This window comes from Nerophis ophidion, linkage group LG01 (assembly GCF_033978795.1).
Source record: "Nerophis ophidion isolate RoL-2023_Sa linkage group LG01, RoL_Noph_v1.0, whole genome shotgun sequence".
Taxonomy (NCBI): domain Eukaryota; kingdom Metazoa; phylum Chordata; class Actinopteri; order Syngnathiformes; family Syngnathidae; genus Nerophis; species Nerophis ophidion.
In genome coordinates this window covers 55027720-55044551 of record NC_084611.1, presented here as the reverse complement: position 1 = coordinate 55044551, position 16832 = coordinate 55027720, and the positions used below count along the sequence as shown (strand labels likewise).

General features: G+C 37.4%; 1 protein-coding gene across 1 annotated transcript in view; it reads right to left on the bottom strand.

Moving 5' to 3' along the window:
- LOC133557341 (collagen alpha-1(XVII) chain-like) overlaps positions 1 to 13170 on the bottom strand; it is a 73530-nt gene extending 60360 nt beyond the window's left edge. Inside the window, exon 1 of the mRNA XM_061907740.1 lies at positions 13050 to 13170. The gene's annotated coding sequence lies outside the window, so the exon portion shown is untranslated. The remainder of the gene's footprint in view (positions 1 to 13049) is intronic.
- Positions 13171 to 16832: the final 3662 nt, after the last annotated feature.

Sequence of the window (16832 nt, the reverse complement as noted above, 5' to 3'; positions counted from 1 at the left end):
AATTATTGCTTATCAGTAACCCTAACCTAAACCATTACCCTAACCCTGATATGTTCCCCTAGTGTCAAAATGACTGTAAATTTAAGTCTTTGTTACTTTGATAAGCAACTAATTAATGGTGAATATGTTCTCCATACTAAAGTCTTACCTAATTTTGTTTATGGATTATATGCAATCTGTTGTTGTGTTCCCTAATTTGAGTGTTCATAAATAAAAGTGTGTGTTAATGAGCCTGACCTGGACATAATCTGGACTGGACCTGGTTTAAAGAACCCTTTAATTCGGGGGTGTCAAACTAAGGCCCGAGGGCCGGATCAAGCCTGCCAACAGGTTTCACCCAGCCCGCGGGAAGAGTTTGTTTAAAAATTAACCTGAAATTTTTGAGTGAAAGAAACTGCTGTTCTAAATAAGTCCACTAGATGTCACGACAGCAATTATTTGTATCCTTGTAGATGAGGAAAAGGATCAAACTACATAAATAACATCCAGTAATTTGATTTTTATATCATTTTTTTGTCATGGTTGAAAATTAACACCAATGAGTTGACTGATAAAAATGATCACATAATTTATTCAGAAAATATAAATAACGACAAAAAAATTGTTTTAAAAAAAACAAACCCAACAACATTCTGATTTGTACATTTTTAGAATATGCTTGTACTATTTTTAAACAAATAAAACAATCTGAAGTTGTCTTTGTTTTTAAATTATCGTGCCGTGATTTCACCAGCCCGGCCCACTTGGGAGTAGATTTTTCTTCATTTGGGCCCCCCCCATCTAAAATTAGGTTGACACCCGTGATTTAAACAATCTAATTTCATTGACAACCTGGTCTGTTGAAGATAATCCCCTTTATTTATTTTTTTAATAAATAAATATATAAAAACTTTTAGTTGAACAAAAAATAAACTAAACTAAAATAAAAACAGTTACATGAGTAAAATTAACCGTTAAATTTTAGTACTATTAGTGGACCAGCAGCACAATTGCTAGATGTTTGTTTCATCTGACCACAGAAATTTCCTCCAGAGGGTCTTATCTTTGTCCATGTGATATCAGATGAAACAAAAAATTAGCTGTTTGGCCACAATACCCAGCAATATTTTTGGAGGAGCGAAAGTGAGGCCTTTAATCTCAGGAACACCATTCCCACTGTCAAGCTTGGTGCTGGCAGTATTATGCTCTATGCCTGTTCTGCTGCCAATGGAACTGGTGCTTTACAGAGAGTAAATGGCACTATGAAATTACCTCCAAATTCTTCAGGACAACCTAAAATAATCAGCCTGAAGGTTGTGTGTTGGGCGCAGTTGGGTGTTCCAACAGGACAATGACCTCAAACACACGTCAAAAGTGGTAAAGGAATGGCTAAATCAGGCTTGAATTAAGGTTTTAGAATGGACTTTCCAAAAGTCCCGACTTAAACCCGTGGACAATGCTGAAGAAACAAGTCCATGTCAGAAAACCCACAAATTTAGCTGAACTGCACCAGTTTTGTCAAGAGGAGTGGTCAACAGTTCAACCAGAAGCTTTTGGATGGCTACCAAAAGTGGCTTATTGCAGTGAACCTTGCCAAGGGACATGTAAGCAAATATTAACATTGCTGTATGTGTCAGGTTCAAACACCAATGACATATATTAAACAAGACAAGAAGCAAATAATCAAACAGAGACAGAATTAAATTTGGCTCCATTTGAGGAGAAATGTCTGGTCTGTACTCTTGTACAGTCTCCAGCACGCTCTGGAGAAAGATTGCACACCTCTCCCTTTATTTGGACTTTCCCTGACCACATGTCAACAGCTGCTTCCAAAGGGACGGGGTCGTAAACAGCTCACAGAAAAGGTCGTAAAACATTTCTAAGAAGAGGTTCGTAAAAGAGTTCAAAAAGAGGTTTTTGTAAAGTATTTTACAAAGAGGTCGTCTGGAACTTGGGCATATCCTGCCTTCTCTCCGCTTTGTAGTTCTTGGGTTAAAACAATATCTTTCTGTTGATTATAATACATGAAAGAAACATAAATACCATAGTGGAGTTTTACAAGCCTTCTTCTTGGTAGGTTCAAAGACAGCATTTGGTCTTCTCACCGGGAACTCATTTCATCACAAAGTTTTTAGATAAAATTATTCTAACAGTATGTATACTTTTGACCCAGCAGATTTGCTCACATTTTCAGTAGACCCATAATAAATTCATAAAAAAACCAAACTTCATGTAGGTTTTTTTCTTGCCGATTAAAGTTAAAGTTAAAGTAACAATGATTGTCACACACACACACAAGGTGTACCAAGAAATCTGTGTTCAAAGAACTACGGCCTTTTAGTGATTCCCAGAGCCCTAAGAAAGTCTGCGGGCTATAGAGCATTTTTTATTCGGGCTTCGGTACTCTGGAATGCACTGCCGGTAACAGTTCCAGATGCTACCTCGGTAGAAGTATTTAAGTCCCATTTTAAAACTCATTTGTATACTCTAGCCTTTAAATATACCCCCCCTTTTAGACCAGTTGATCTGTCGCTTCTTTTCTTTTCTCCTCTGACCCCCCTTTCCCCGGTGGCCATGGATGAAGTGCTGGCTGTCCAGAGTTGGGAACAAGGATGGACCGCTTGCCTGTGCATTGGTTGGGGACATCTCTACGCTGCTGACCCGTCTTTGCTTGGGATGTCTCCTGCTGGCCCCACTATGGACTGCACTCTCACTATTATGTTGGATCCACCATGGACTAGACTTTCACACTATTATGTTAGATCCACTATGGACTAGACTTTCACACTATTATGTTAGACCCACTCCACGTCCCTTGCTTTCAGTCTACCCTAGAGGTGGGGGGTTGCCCACATATGCGGTCCTCTCCAAGGTTTCACATCGACGTCCCACTGGGGTGAGTTTTTCCTTGCTTGTATGTGGGCAAGGAAAAACTCTGTATATTGTAGGAACCACTGTAAGCCACTTTAATAATTTAATTTATTATTATTTTTTTAAATCATGTAACATTCCTTTCTTACCTTTGCTTATTTGTTTTTTGATTCCAATTTGGCCCTTCGGCAATAAAATGACTAATTGTCTATTCATTCCAAACCAGTTCAAACCAGCACTGACAACGTTATCATCGATGTTTGAGAGGATCTATTTTTTTGTTTTTTTATGTTTCGATAATTGTCTGGTGTGCCTAAACATGTTCAAACTTTCTGCAGCCTCCCCGATTTTGCTGCCAAATTAATGACGCACTCATGAGACAAATATTCTAACATTCTGGGTGTGAACTTCTTGAATTGTGACTTTGTGTAAATAAGTATTTGATGACATACTAAGTCTGTAAGTTAGTCAGGATATCACCACACGGGCTCTGGAACACTTCAGAAAACCACTGTCACTAAATACAGTTTGTCGCTACATCTGTCAGTGCAAGTTAAAGCTCTGCTATGCAAAGCGAAAGCCATTTATCAACAACATCCGGAAATGCCGCCGGCTTCTCTGGGCCCGAGATCATCTAAGATGGACTGATGCAGAGTGGAAAAGTGTTCTGTGGTCTGACGAGTCCACATTTCAAATTGTTTTTGGAAATATTCGACATCTTGTCATCTGGACCAAAGGGGAAGCGAACACTGGTTATTGAACAGTCTGGAACGTTTATACTAGCTTTATTGTAACATTACTCTTTCGATACAATACCGATATTGGAGCCCTTGCTGATATTGATCCGATACGATATTCGTATCATACATACTTTTATTATTTAATAGTGTGAAAAGTCCCAAGGGAAGTCCTGTGGGGAGTGCTCAGAGAGTATGGGGTATAGGACTGTCAGATTGTGGCGGTCCGCTCCCTGTATGATCAGTGTCAGAGCTTGGTCCGCATTGCCGGTGGTAAATCGGACACGTTTCCAGTGAGGGTTGGACTCCGCCAAGGCTGCCCTTTGTCACCGATTTTGTTCATAACTTTTATGGACAGAATTTCTAGGCGCAGTCAAGGCGTTGAGGGGATCCGGTTTGGTGGCTGCAGGAGTAGGTCTCTGCTTTTTGCAGGTCCTGATGGCTTCATCTGGCCAGGATCTTCATCTCTCACTGGATCAGTTCGCAGCAGAGTGTGTAGCGACCGGGGTGAGAATCAGCACCTCCATGTCCGAGTCCATGGTTCTCACCCGGAAAAGGGTGGAGTGCCATCTCCGGGTTTGGGAGAAGACCTTGCCCCAAGTGGAGGAGTTCAAGTACCTCGGAATCTTGTTCATGGGTGAGGTAAGAGTGGATCGTGAGATCGACAGGCGGATTGGTGGGACGTCTTCAGTAATGCGGATGCTGTATCGATCCGTTGTGGTGAAGAAGGAGCTGGGCCGGAGGGCAAAGCTCTCAATTTACTGGTCGATTTATTTTCCCATCCTCACCTATGGTCATGAGCTTTGGGTTATGACCGAAAGGACAAGATCACGGGTACAAGCGGCCGAAATGAGTTTCCTCCGCCTTAGAGATATGGTGAGAGGTTTTGCCATCCGGGAGGAGCTCAAAGTAAAGCCGCTGCTCCTCTACATCGAGAGGAGCCAGATGAGGTGGTTCGGGCATCTGGTCAGGATGCCACCCGAACGCCTCCCTAGGGAGGAGGCCACGGGGAAGGACAGGTTGGGAAGACAATGTCTCCTGGCTGGCCTGAGAACGCCTCAGGATCCCCCGGGAGGAGGTGGACGAGGTGACTGGGTAGAGGAAAGTCTGGGCTTCCCTGCTTAGGCTGCTGCCCCCGCAACCCGACCTCAGATAAGTGGAAAAAGATGTATGGATGGATGGATGGATGGATGGATGGACATAAGTCAAACAGAGAACAGTGATAGGTATGAAAAACATCTGGGTAGGACTTATGCTGTCTTTACGTTGAAATTAAATGAGGATTATTTCTTAGGTTAGGCTGGGGGTCCACATCCCGCAACACTAGAGCCACATGCGGCTCTTCAGCGCTCCATCGAGCTTTTTTAAAAAAAAAGTATGGAAATGGCAAAAAAAACCTGGTGAAAAAACATGTTTTTTGTTGCAAAATGGTTTGTGTAGGAGGACAAACACGACACAAACCTTCCTAATTGTTAATATTTTCGCGAGTGTCGTTTTGTCCTACTAATTTCAGCGGCCCGTGAACGCACCGTTGTGTGGACTGTGACTCGACAGTTTGTTTACATGTATAACTTTCTCCGACGCTACCATGGAAAGACCTGTTTTATGCCAGTCCTTCTGTGTCTCGTTTTGTCCACCAAACGTTTTATGCTGTGGTGAGCTTTGTTGATGTTACTGACTTGTTGGAGTGCTAATCAGGCATATTTGACATGACTGCAAACTAATCGATGCTAACATGAAATCTAGGCTAACTGTATGTGCATATTGCATCGTTAGGCCTCGTTTGAAGGTACGTTCGTGGTCAAAAGTGTACATACACTTGTAAAGGCTGTCATGAGTTTCCAATAATTTCTACAAGTCTTATTTTTTTGTGATTAAGTTATGGGAGCGCATACTTGTTGGTCACAAAAAAATATTCATGAAGTTTGGTTCTTTTATGAAATTTTTATGGGTCGACTGAAAATGTGAGCAAATTTGCTGGGTCAAAAGTTATATACAGCAATGTTAATATTTGGTTACATGTGCCTTTGGCAAGTTTCACTGCAATAAGGCACTTTTGGTAGCCATCCACAAGCTTCTGGTTGAATTTTTGACCACTCCTCTTGTCAAAATTGGTGCAGTTCAGTTACATTTGTTGGTTTTCTGACATGGACTTGTTTCTTCAGCATTGTCCACACGTTTAGGTCAGGACTTTGGGAAGGTCATTCTAAAACCTTAATTCTAGCCCGATTTCCTTTAGCACTTTTGACGTGTGTTTGGGGTCTTTGTCCTGTTGGAACACCCAACTGCGCCCAAGACCCAACCACCGGGCTGATGATTTTAGGTTGTCCTGAAGAATTTGGAGGTAATCCTCCTTTTTCCTTGTCCCATTTACTGTCTGTAAAGCACCAGTTCCATTGGCAGCAAAACAGGCCCAGAACATAATACTACCACCACCATGCTTGACTGTAGGGATGGTGTTCGTGGGATTAAAGGCCTCACCTTTGCTCCTCCAAACATATTGCTGGGTATTGTGGCCAAAACAGCTAAATTTTTGTTTCATCTGACCACAGAACTTTCCTCCAGAAGGTCTTATCTTTATTCATGTGATGACTGTGTGTAATATTGGCTGCGTTTCCATGTTGTTCCAGACCACAGCAAACATTACCCAGCTAGCAAAGATTGTAATAAATCCATTGAAAGAAGAACTTGGACACACACATCTCTCCCTTTGGCCATTCTAAGAAAGTTATTTCCAGGAGTTATCTCACCCTCTGAGAAGTTTTGATAATGTTTTCCATCCATCCATCCATTTTCTACCGCTTATTCCCTTTTTCCAATGTTGTAAAAATGTGTAGAATAAATATTACATTTCAACATTTATGTCAATGAAGATTTGCATCAGCCTGCGACACATATTGATTTTGATAGTAGGCTATTATAGCTAATATAGACACTTACATCATGTGTTGTCTTCATTATAACACTTATATAATACTTTTAAAGTCATTTTGATAGTAGGCTATTATAGCTAATATAGACACTTAAATCACTTGTTGTCTTCATTATAACACTTATATAATACTTTTAAAGTCATTTTGATAGTAGGCTATTATAGCTAATATAGACACTTAAATCACTTGTTGTCTTCATTATAACACTTATATAATACTTTTAAAGTCATTTTGATAGTAGGCTATTATAGCTAATATAGACACTTAAATCACATGTTGTCTTCATTATAATATTTATATAAGACTTTTAAAGTCACTTTAATAGTAGGCTAATATAACTAATATAGACTTTTACACCACATGTTGTCTTTATTATAACACTTATATAAGACTTTTAAAGTCATTTTGATAGCAGGCTAGTATAGCTAATATAGACACTTACATCACATGTTGTCTTCATTATAACACTTATATAAGACTCTTAAAGTCATTTTGACAGTAGGCTAATATAGCTAATACAGACACTTACATCACGTGTTGTCTTTATTATAACACTTCCATAATACTTTTAAGTCATTTGGATAGTAGGCTATTTTAGCTAATACAGACACTTACATCATGTGTTGTCTTCATTTTAACACTTTTATAAGACTTTTAAAGTCATTTTGATAGTAGGCTAATATAACTAATATAGACTTTTACATCACGTGTTGTCTTCATTATAACACTTGTATCCATCCATTTTCTACCGCTTATTCCCTTTTGGGGTCGCGGGGGGCGCTGGCGCCTATCTCAGCTACAATCGGGCGGAAGGCGGGGTACACCCTGGACAAGTCGCCACCTCATCGCAGATAACACTTATATAAGATTTTGAAAGTCATTTTGATAGTAGGCTATTATAGCTAATATAGACACTTACATCACTTGTTGTCTTCATTATAACACTTATATAAGACTTTTAAAGTAATTTTGATAGTAGGCTAATACAACTAATATAGACTTTTACATCACATGTTGTTTTCATTATAACACGCATGTGAGACTTTTAAAGTCATTTTTGACAGTAGGCTAATATAGCTAATACAGACACTTACATCATGTGTTGTCTTCATTTTAACACTTTTATAAGACTTTCAAAGTCAATTTGATTGTAGGCTATCATAGTTAATATAGACACTTACATCACGTGTTGTGTTCATTATAACACTTATATAAGATTTTGAGAGTCATTTTGATAGTAGGCTAATATAGCTAATATTGACACTTACATCACTTGTTGTCTTCATTATAACATTTATATAAGACTTTTAAAGTCATTTTGATAGTAGGCTAATATAACTAATATAGACTTTTACATCACATGTTGTCTTCATTATAACACTTATATAAGACTTTTAAAGTCATTTTGACGGTAGGCTAATTTAGCTAATACAGACACTTACATCATGTGTTGTCTTCATTTTAACACTTTTATAAGACTTTTAAAGTCAATTTGATTGTAGGCTATCATAGTTAATATAGACACTTACATCACGTGTTGTGTTCATTATGACACTTATATAAGATTTTGAAAGTCATTTTGATAGTAGGCTATTATAGCTAATACAGACACTTATATCACGTGATGTCTTCATTATAACACTTATATAAGATTTTGAAAGTAATTTTGATAGTAGGCTATTATAGCTAATACAGACACTTACATCATGTGTTGTCTTCATTTTAACACTTTTATAATACTTTCAAAGTCAATTTGATTGTAGGCTATCATAGTTAATATAGACACTTACATCACGTGTTGTCTTCATTATAACACTTATATAAGACTTTTAAAGTCATTTTGACAGTAAGCTAATATAGCTAATACAGACACTTACATTACGTGTTGTCTTTATTATAACACTTTTATAATACTTTTAAGTCATTTTGATTGTAGGCTATTTTAGCTAATACAGACACTTACATCATGTGTTGTCTTCATTATAACACTTTTATAAGACTTTTAAAGTCAATTTGATTGTAGGCTCTCATAGTTAATATAGACACTTACATCACGTGTTGTCTTCATTATAACACTTGTATACAATTTTGAAAGTCATTTTGATATTAGGCTGTTATAGCTAATAGAGACACTTACATCACTTGTTGTCTCTCCCTTTGGCCATTCTAAGAAAGTTATTTCCAGGAGTTATCTCACCCTCTGAGAAGTTTTGATAATGTTTTCCAATGTTGTAAAAATGTGTAGAATAAATATTACATTTCAACATTTATGTCAATGAAGATTTGTGTCAGCCTGCGACACATATTCATTTTGATAGTAGGCTATTATAACTAATATAGACACTTACATCACTTGTTGTCTTCATTATAACACTTATATAAGACTTGTAAAGTCATTTTGATAGTAGGCTAATATAGCTAATATAGACACTTACATCACATGTTGTCTTCATTATAACACTAATATAAGACTTTTAAAGTCATTTTGATAGTAGGCTATTATAGCTAATAGAGACACTTACATCATGTGTTGTCTTCATTATATAACTCATATAAGACTTCAATTGTTTTGTGTCTCCATATATATATATATATAGGTTGATTGGCAACACTAAATTGGCACTAGTGTGTGAATGTGAGTGTGAATGTTGTCTGTCTATCTGTGTTGGCCCTGCGATGAGGTGGCGACTTGTCCAGGGTGTACCCCGCCTTCCGCCCGATTGTAGCTGAGATAGGCGCCAGCGCCCCCCGCGACCCCGAAAGGGAATAAGCGGTAGAAAATGGATGGATGGGATGGATATATATATATACATATATATATATACGTGTATATATATATATATATATATATATACACATATATGTATATATATATATATATATATATATATATATATATATATATATATATATATATATATATATATATATATATATATATATATATATATATATGTTAAGTCAAGGTGTTTACAAAGTACAAACATGTTTAACCTTACTGAAAATGAAATAAACTATGTTGATTACAACTTATTTAACTATTTATTGTCTTGAAATACTTTTTTTGTTATTATTAATTATGGTTTTGGTGTCTCATATTGTAACTGTAAGTATGTTGGAATTATATTTAAACTATAAATCATCTGTCATATTGTGGTATAGGTTCCGCCAGGTCCTCACTCCCAGGGTGTCCCGCCCCACGACACGTGAAAGACTTTTGTAACCCAGGGCAACAGTCTTTCAAAATGAATCACATTTTTACTTTTCGTGCCGTTCGTTGTGTCTCCGGGGCAAAGTTTTTAGTTTTTCTTCAGAACTCAACATGCCACTAATGAAAGGTGTTCACCACAAGCTGCATGAAGGGTGTGGCCTCTCACCCCCCTCATGACAGACCTGCAGTGTCAAGTTGGAAACTAAAACTGACAAAACATGTCTAAGGTTTTTACATAGTACAGGTCTGACTTTGTTTTTAAACTTGATCATGTTACTTTTCTTAAGTTTCTGGATATTGCATGCACTTGTGTTAGAATTTTTTTCCCCTTCATTTTCTGGTCGCGTGAATGTACAGTATGTCCTGTATTGAGAGAATTTTCTAGAAGAAAACCTTCACCAACACTTTGTATTCACTGTCTCGGTTATCGTGCAACCAAAATTTGCAGTAGTTTGATTTTACGTGTGTCATTCTGCATAATTAGGTGTTAAAAAAAAGATACCTACACATTAGTGACTCGGTTTTTTTGCTTTTATTCATTAACCTACCATGAGAAGAAAAAACCTTTCATTTAAATGAAGAAGGGGAGAAAAGCAACAATGCATCCCTTTCAATTCTCAACGTTTTTGCCAATATTACTCTCCATCCATCCACGCATTTTCTACCGTTTGTCCCTTTTGGGTCCTGAGGGGTGCTGGCAGTAGAGTTAAATATCATGCTAAATGTAGTCGAGGTTTCTGTAGTTTATCCGTTATACAGTGCTCAATATACGTAATATACGTTAGGTCAGGAAAAAACACAGTGGCTATATCATCCCTACAAGCCTGCTTTGCAGGTTTCCGTGCTCGTCAGGGGATTTTATTGATAAATAAAATAAAATAAAATAAATAAAAAAATAAAATAATTGAATGAATGAATAAATAAATAAATATTTAAATAAATAAAATAAATAAATAAGAATACAATTAAAAAAAATAAATAAAATAAATAAATAAAAATAAAAATAAATAAATTAATTAATTAATTAACAAAATCCCCTGAAAAGCTGGGAAACCCGCGAAACAGGCTTGTAGGGATGCTATAGCCTCTGTGTTTTTTCCTGACCTAACGCATATCATGCCAAATGTGTATACATCCATCCATTTACTACTGCTTGTCCCTTTCGGGATCGCGGGGGCTTGCTGGAATAAATAAATAAATAAAAAGAAAAAGAAAGAGAAATAAAGAAATTTAAAAAAATCCCCGGATGAGCAGGGAAACCTGGGAAACAGGCTTGTAGGGATGATATAGCGTCTGTGTTTTTTCCTGACCTAACGTATATCATGTTAAATGTGTATCCATCCATCCATTTTATACCGCTTGTCTCTTTCCGGTTTGCCCGGGGAGGGAAGGGGGGGAGGGGCGTACACCCTGGACACCTCATCGCAGGGGCTCATCAGTAAAGTTAAATATCTTGCTAAATGTAGTCGAGGGTTTCTGTGGTTTATCCGTTGGACAGTGCTCAATATACGGAATATACATTAGGTCAGGAAAAAAACACAGAGGCCACATCATCCCTACAAGCCTGTTTTGCAGGTTTCCCTGCTCAAGGGATTTTATTAAAAAATAAAATACATAAAAATAAAAATAAAAATAAAAATACAAATTAAAATAAAGATAAAAATAAAAATAAAAATAAAAATAAAAATAAAAATAAAATAAAAATAAAAATAAAAATAAAAATAAAAATAAAAATAAAAATAAAAATAAAAATAAAAATAAAAATAAAAATAAAAATAAAAATAAAAATAAAAATAAAAAAATAAAATATCCTGACAAGCAGGGAAACCTGCGGAACAGGTTTGTAGGGATGATATAGCCTCTGTGTTTTTTTCCTGACCCAACGTATATCATGCTAAATGTGCATGTATCTTTTTTATCCCTCATTATAATATGAAGTGAACATATTTGCATTGTTTTTGTATGTAAAACTATAATTATTCCCTATAAAAAAATGCTTTGTGTTAATCTTTTTGAGTGTTAACTAAATTATTGAAGAGAGAACTTGCTATGCATTTTGTCAGATACGGTCTACGTCTGACATTTGGGAAAAACCCAGGTAACACTGCCCCGCGCTTTTAAATAGGGGAACAGTATGTTATTTCCAACAATGGCATGCTCTGACAGGATAAAAGTTGGGGTAACATGACACCCCCCCCCATTCATGTTGTTCACGTGCATTCACACAAGCCACTCACAACTTCAGTCAAATATATGGTGAAAACATTTAAATGCCTGCAATTTGAAAACATACATGTTTCGCAGGTTTCCCTGCTCGTCAGCGGATTTTATTGATAAATAAAATAAAATATATTTCAATAAAATAAAATAAAATAAAATAAAATAAAGTAAAATAAAATAAAATAAAATAATACATATACAATAAATAAATAAATAAAATCCCCTGATGAGCAGGAAAACCTGCGAAACAGTCTTGTAGGGATGATATAGCCTCTGTATTTTTTTCCTGACCTAACGCATATCATGCTAAATGTGTATGTATAATAGATGAATAAATTAAATCCCCTGACGAGCAGGGAAACCTGCGAAACAAGCTTGTAGGGATGATATAACCCCAGTGTTTTTTCCTGACCTAACGTATATCATGCTCTTTAATCCGTCATTATCATATGTGGTGAACATATTTGCATTGTTTTTGCATGTAAAACAATAATTATTCCCTATAAACCACACACAACTTCAGTCAAATATGTGACGAAAACATTTTAAATGCCTGCAAAGAGGTTGCGACTTGTCCAGGGTGTACCCCGCCTTCCGCCCGATTGTAGCTGAGATAGGCGCCAGCACCCTCCGCGACCCCAAAAGGGAATAAGCGGTAGGAAAGGGATGGATGGATGGATATGTTTTGCAGGTTTCCCTGCTTGTCAGCGGATTTTTTTGATGGATAAAATAAAATAAAATTAAATTAAATTAAAGTAGATAAGTTAAAATAAAATCAAATAAAATAAAAATACAATAATAAAAATTAAATAAGAAAATAAATAAAATCCCCTGATGAGCAGGGAAACCCGTGAAACATTTAAATGCGTGCAATTTGAAAACATCCCTATCCAAATTTTTCCCAAAATATATTTTTTAATCAAAAAATCAATGCAAAGTTCCCTGATAACTACTTTATTCTATTTTGGCTGCAGTTAAATCACAGTTTTTTTTTAGGTGAAGCTCAGGTTTATGAAACAATGTCACACATGAATGCATGAGTACCATGTACTCTAAATACAAAAAAAAAAAAACAATATTAAAATGACTTATGCCTACCTTTCGGATTGTTTCTTCAGTAAATAGCCGACCCTCCCGCCTATTAAGTGCAGGTGCTAGAAGAATATTCCATGCTCTTCCTTGCACATGCCACGGACTTTATGTATAAGTTGCGTGACTCATACCTCAGCTGACAAGTTCCAACAAAGTTGGCAGAAAAGGGGGCGTTTCTTTCAAAAGTACAGGAAAAATAGCCCCGGGCCATAGCAGTTTGAAGCGGGGGGAAAGTGTTTTTGTTTAAATATTTGGTGCAAGTACAATGCCTGATCAAGATTTAAAGACCCTTGTTTCAACTTCTTTTAATGCGAAAAATACCTGTGCCCCAAAAACCCTTAAATAAATAAGAAATGCTCACCATGTTTTGCATTTTCAAGGAGTTCCTGCAGGTCCATGCCCACCCTGCCCTCTGTGCCTTGCACGTGTCTTGATAATTACATAATAACAATAACACTGAATGCAGAATAACAATTAATGTACAGTCGTGGTCAAAAGTTTACATACACTTGCAAAGGACGTAATGTCATGGCTGTCTTGAGTTTCCATTAATATCTACAAGTCTTGTTCTTTTGTGATGCAGTGATTGGAGCACATACTTGTTGGTGGCAAAAAACATTCATGAAGTTTGGTTCTTTTATGAATTGATTTAGGGTCTACTGAAAATGTGAGCAAATCTGCTGGGTCAAAAGTATACATACAGCAAACTTAATATTTGGTTACATGTCCCTTGGCAGGTTTTACTGCAAAAGGGCAATTTTGGTAAGCTTCTGGTTGAATTTTCGATCCATTTTTCTTGACAAAATTGGTGCAGTTAAGCTAAATGTGTTGGTTTTCTGACATACGCTTGTTTCTTCAGCATTTTCTATTGGGGCTCCAGTACTCTGGAATGCCCCCCGGTAACAGTTAGAGATGCTACCTCAGTAGAAGCATTTAAGTCCCATCTTAAAACTCATGAGTATACTCTAGCCTCCTCGCGAAGATTATCTGCAATCAGCGTACCTGCCCGTGATGAGCGAACTGCCTTCATAAGCCGGCACAACTTGCCATCCCACTATAACTATGTTGTATTTTGCAAGGTTGTGTCACAGATTTCTAATTTGGTTCCAACAACTTTTTTTATTGAACTTTGACAGCAAAATAGATTGTATATTAACTCTTATGATGGCATCTTTTCTAACAGACAGATTTAAAAGAAAAAAAAATGTTTAAAACAAAACAAAAGCCCCGTCTGTCATCCTGTGGTTCACCCGGTGTTTGTGGCCCTAGACCAGTGTTTTTCAACCACTTTGCCGCGGCCGTGATGTATTGTCTGGTGTGCCGAGGGAAATTATGAAACTTCACCTACTTGGTCCAAAAAATATTTTTTTTCAAATCAACAATTATAATCTGCATGTAATATGCCGCTGCTTAGTGGCTGTATAAAACCCAGCTGGGTAACCACGTAATACTCCATGTCAGTAGGTGGCGGCAGGTAGTTAATTGCTTTATAAAAGTCAAAATGTGTTCGGGTGGTTTGTTGTGATCCCATAATGCAGACCACGGCGTGCAGTTAAAAAGGTATGTAACTCTTAGACCAAAAAGTATCAAACGGCAATCCCCGCAAGGAAAAGGCACTGAAACATAGGGATGGCTATGTAAAACAAGAGTAAAACTGAACTGGCTACAAAGTCAACAAAAACAGAATGCTGGACGACAGCAAAAACTTACAGCATGTGGAGCAGAGACGGCGTTCACAAAGGAAAGGAAAAGGTTTGCAAAACGAAAGTAAAACTAAACTGGTTAAACAGAAACAGAATGCTGGACGACAGCAAAAACTTACGGCGTCCGCAAAGTACATCCCGCACATGACATGACAATCAACAGTGTCTACACAAAGAAGGGTAGCGACAACTTAAACAGCCATGCTTGTTAACAATAGCGCTCAAAGGAAGACATGGAACAGCTATAGGAAATCACCATAAAACAGGAAAGTCCACCAAAATAACAGTGCAAGACAATAACTAAAGCACAGGAAAACATCAACAAACTCCAAATAAGGCCCGACGACCTGTTGGAGTATCATTTTTTTTAAAACGTTTTCTGCTGGTGGTGTGTCTCCGTATTCTTAAAAAAAACGTGCCTTGCCTCAAAAAAACGTCGAAAAACACTGCCCTAGACTGCCGCATAGTATTTTTGCCAGGGTCAGCCCTGGATAAGCGGTAGAGAAAATGTACTAATCCAACAATATACACTGTAAAAAAATTGTTTATTAGATTTTCCCACGACCCCAAAGGGAATAAGCGGTAGAAAATGGATGGATGGATGGATAGATATTTTTAGAATATGCCTTGGGTAAATAAAATACAAGCTGTGAGCATTTTGGACAGTTCTGTAAAAGAGGGGACCTGCTCCATCCATCATTTTGAGTGGTCTTTGACCTGAAAAATGTTCAAGACCCAGAGATATTAATTGCGGAAAGGGAGTCTTAAAAAAAATATATATATACTGGTATTTCAAGTTTAAACTATTTGCAGTGGGTAATTATATAATATATGATATCATACTGCCTCAACACTGCTTAAAACATAATTTTTTAAAAGCGTGCGAAACGTTACACGCCTGTGATAAAAAGTTTCAATATTGGGGATTTGACAAGTTTGTTTACGCCTCAAAGAGGTGTTGGAGCATGACTTGTACACTCAGCCACACCTGCTTGAAACGCTTTCGCGTCATACCTTTCACAAGTCAGGATCAGCGTTTTAAACCCAAGATTAGGAGAGTGACTCACCGATGCCCCGACGTGCAAAATCATTACATTGAGTCAGCAATTTTCAAAGACAATAACACGAAACCTAAAACCAGTGAAGTTGGCACGTTGTGTAAATGGTAAATAAAAACAGAATACAATGATTTGCAAATCCTTTTCAACTTATATTCAATTGAATAGACTGCAAAGACAAGACGTTTAATGTTCGAACTTAGAAACTTCATTTATTTTTTGCAACACATTATAAAATAGTTGGCACAGGGGCATTTTTACCACTGTGTTACATGGCCTTTGGGTGGGAAATGAGGAGACCAATTTTTGAAGCTTTTCAGGCGGAATTCTTCCCCATTCTTGCTTGATGTACAGCTTAAGTTGTTCAACAGTCTGGGGTCTCCGTTGTGGTATTGTAGGCTTCATAACGCGCTACACATTTTCAATGGGAGACAGGTCTGGACTACTGGCAGGCCAGTCTAGTACCCGCACTCTTATACTACGAAGCCACCCTGTTGTAACCCGTGGCTTGGCATTGTTTTGCTGAAATAAGCAGAGGCGTCCATGATAACTTTGCCTGGATGGCAACCTATGTTGCTCCAAAACTTGTATGTACTTTTCAGAATTAATGGTGCCTTCACAGATATGTGAGTTACCTATGCCTTGGACACTAATACACCACTATACCATCACAGATGCTGGCTTTTTAACTTTGTGCCTTTAACAGTCCGGATAGTTATTTTGCTCTTTGGTCCGGAGGAAACAACGCCCACAGTTTCTCAAAAAAATTTGAAATGTGGACTGGGCGGACCACAGAACATTTTTACACTTTGCATCATAGATGAGATCGGGCCCAGCGAATCTGGCGGCGTTTCTGGGTGTCGTTGATGAACGGCTTTTGCTTTGCATAGTAGAGTTTAACTTGCACTTACAGATGTAGCGACCTACTGTAGTTACTGACAGTGGTTTTCTGAAGTGCTCCTGAGTACATGTTTTTGATGCAGTACCACCTGAGGGATCGAAGGTCACGGGCATTGCCACTTATGTGC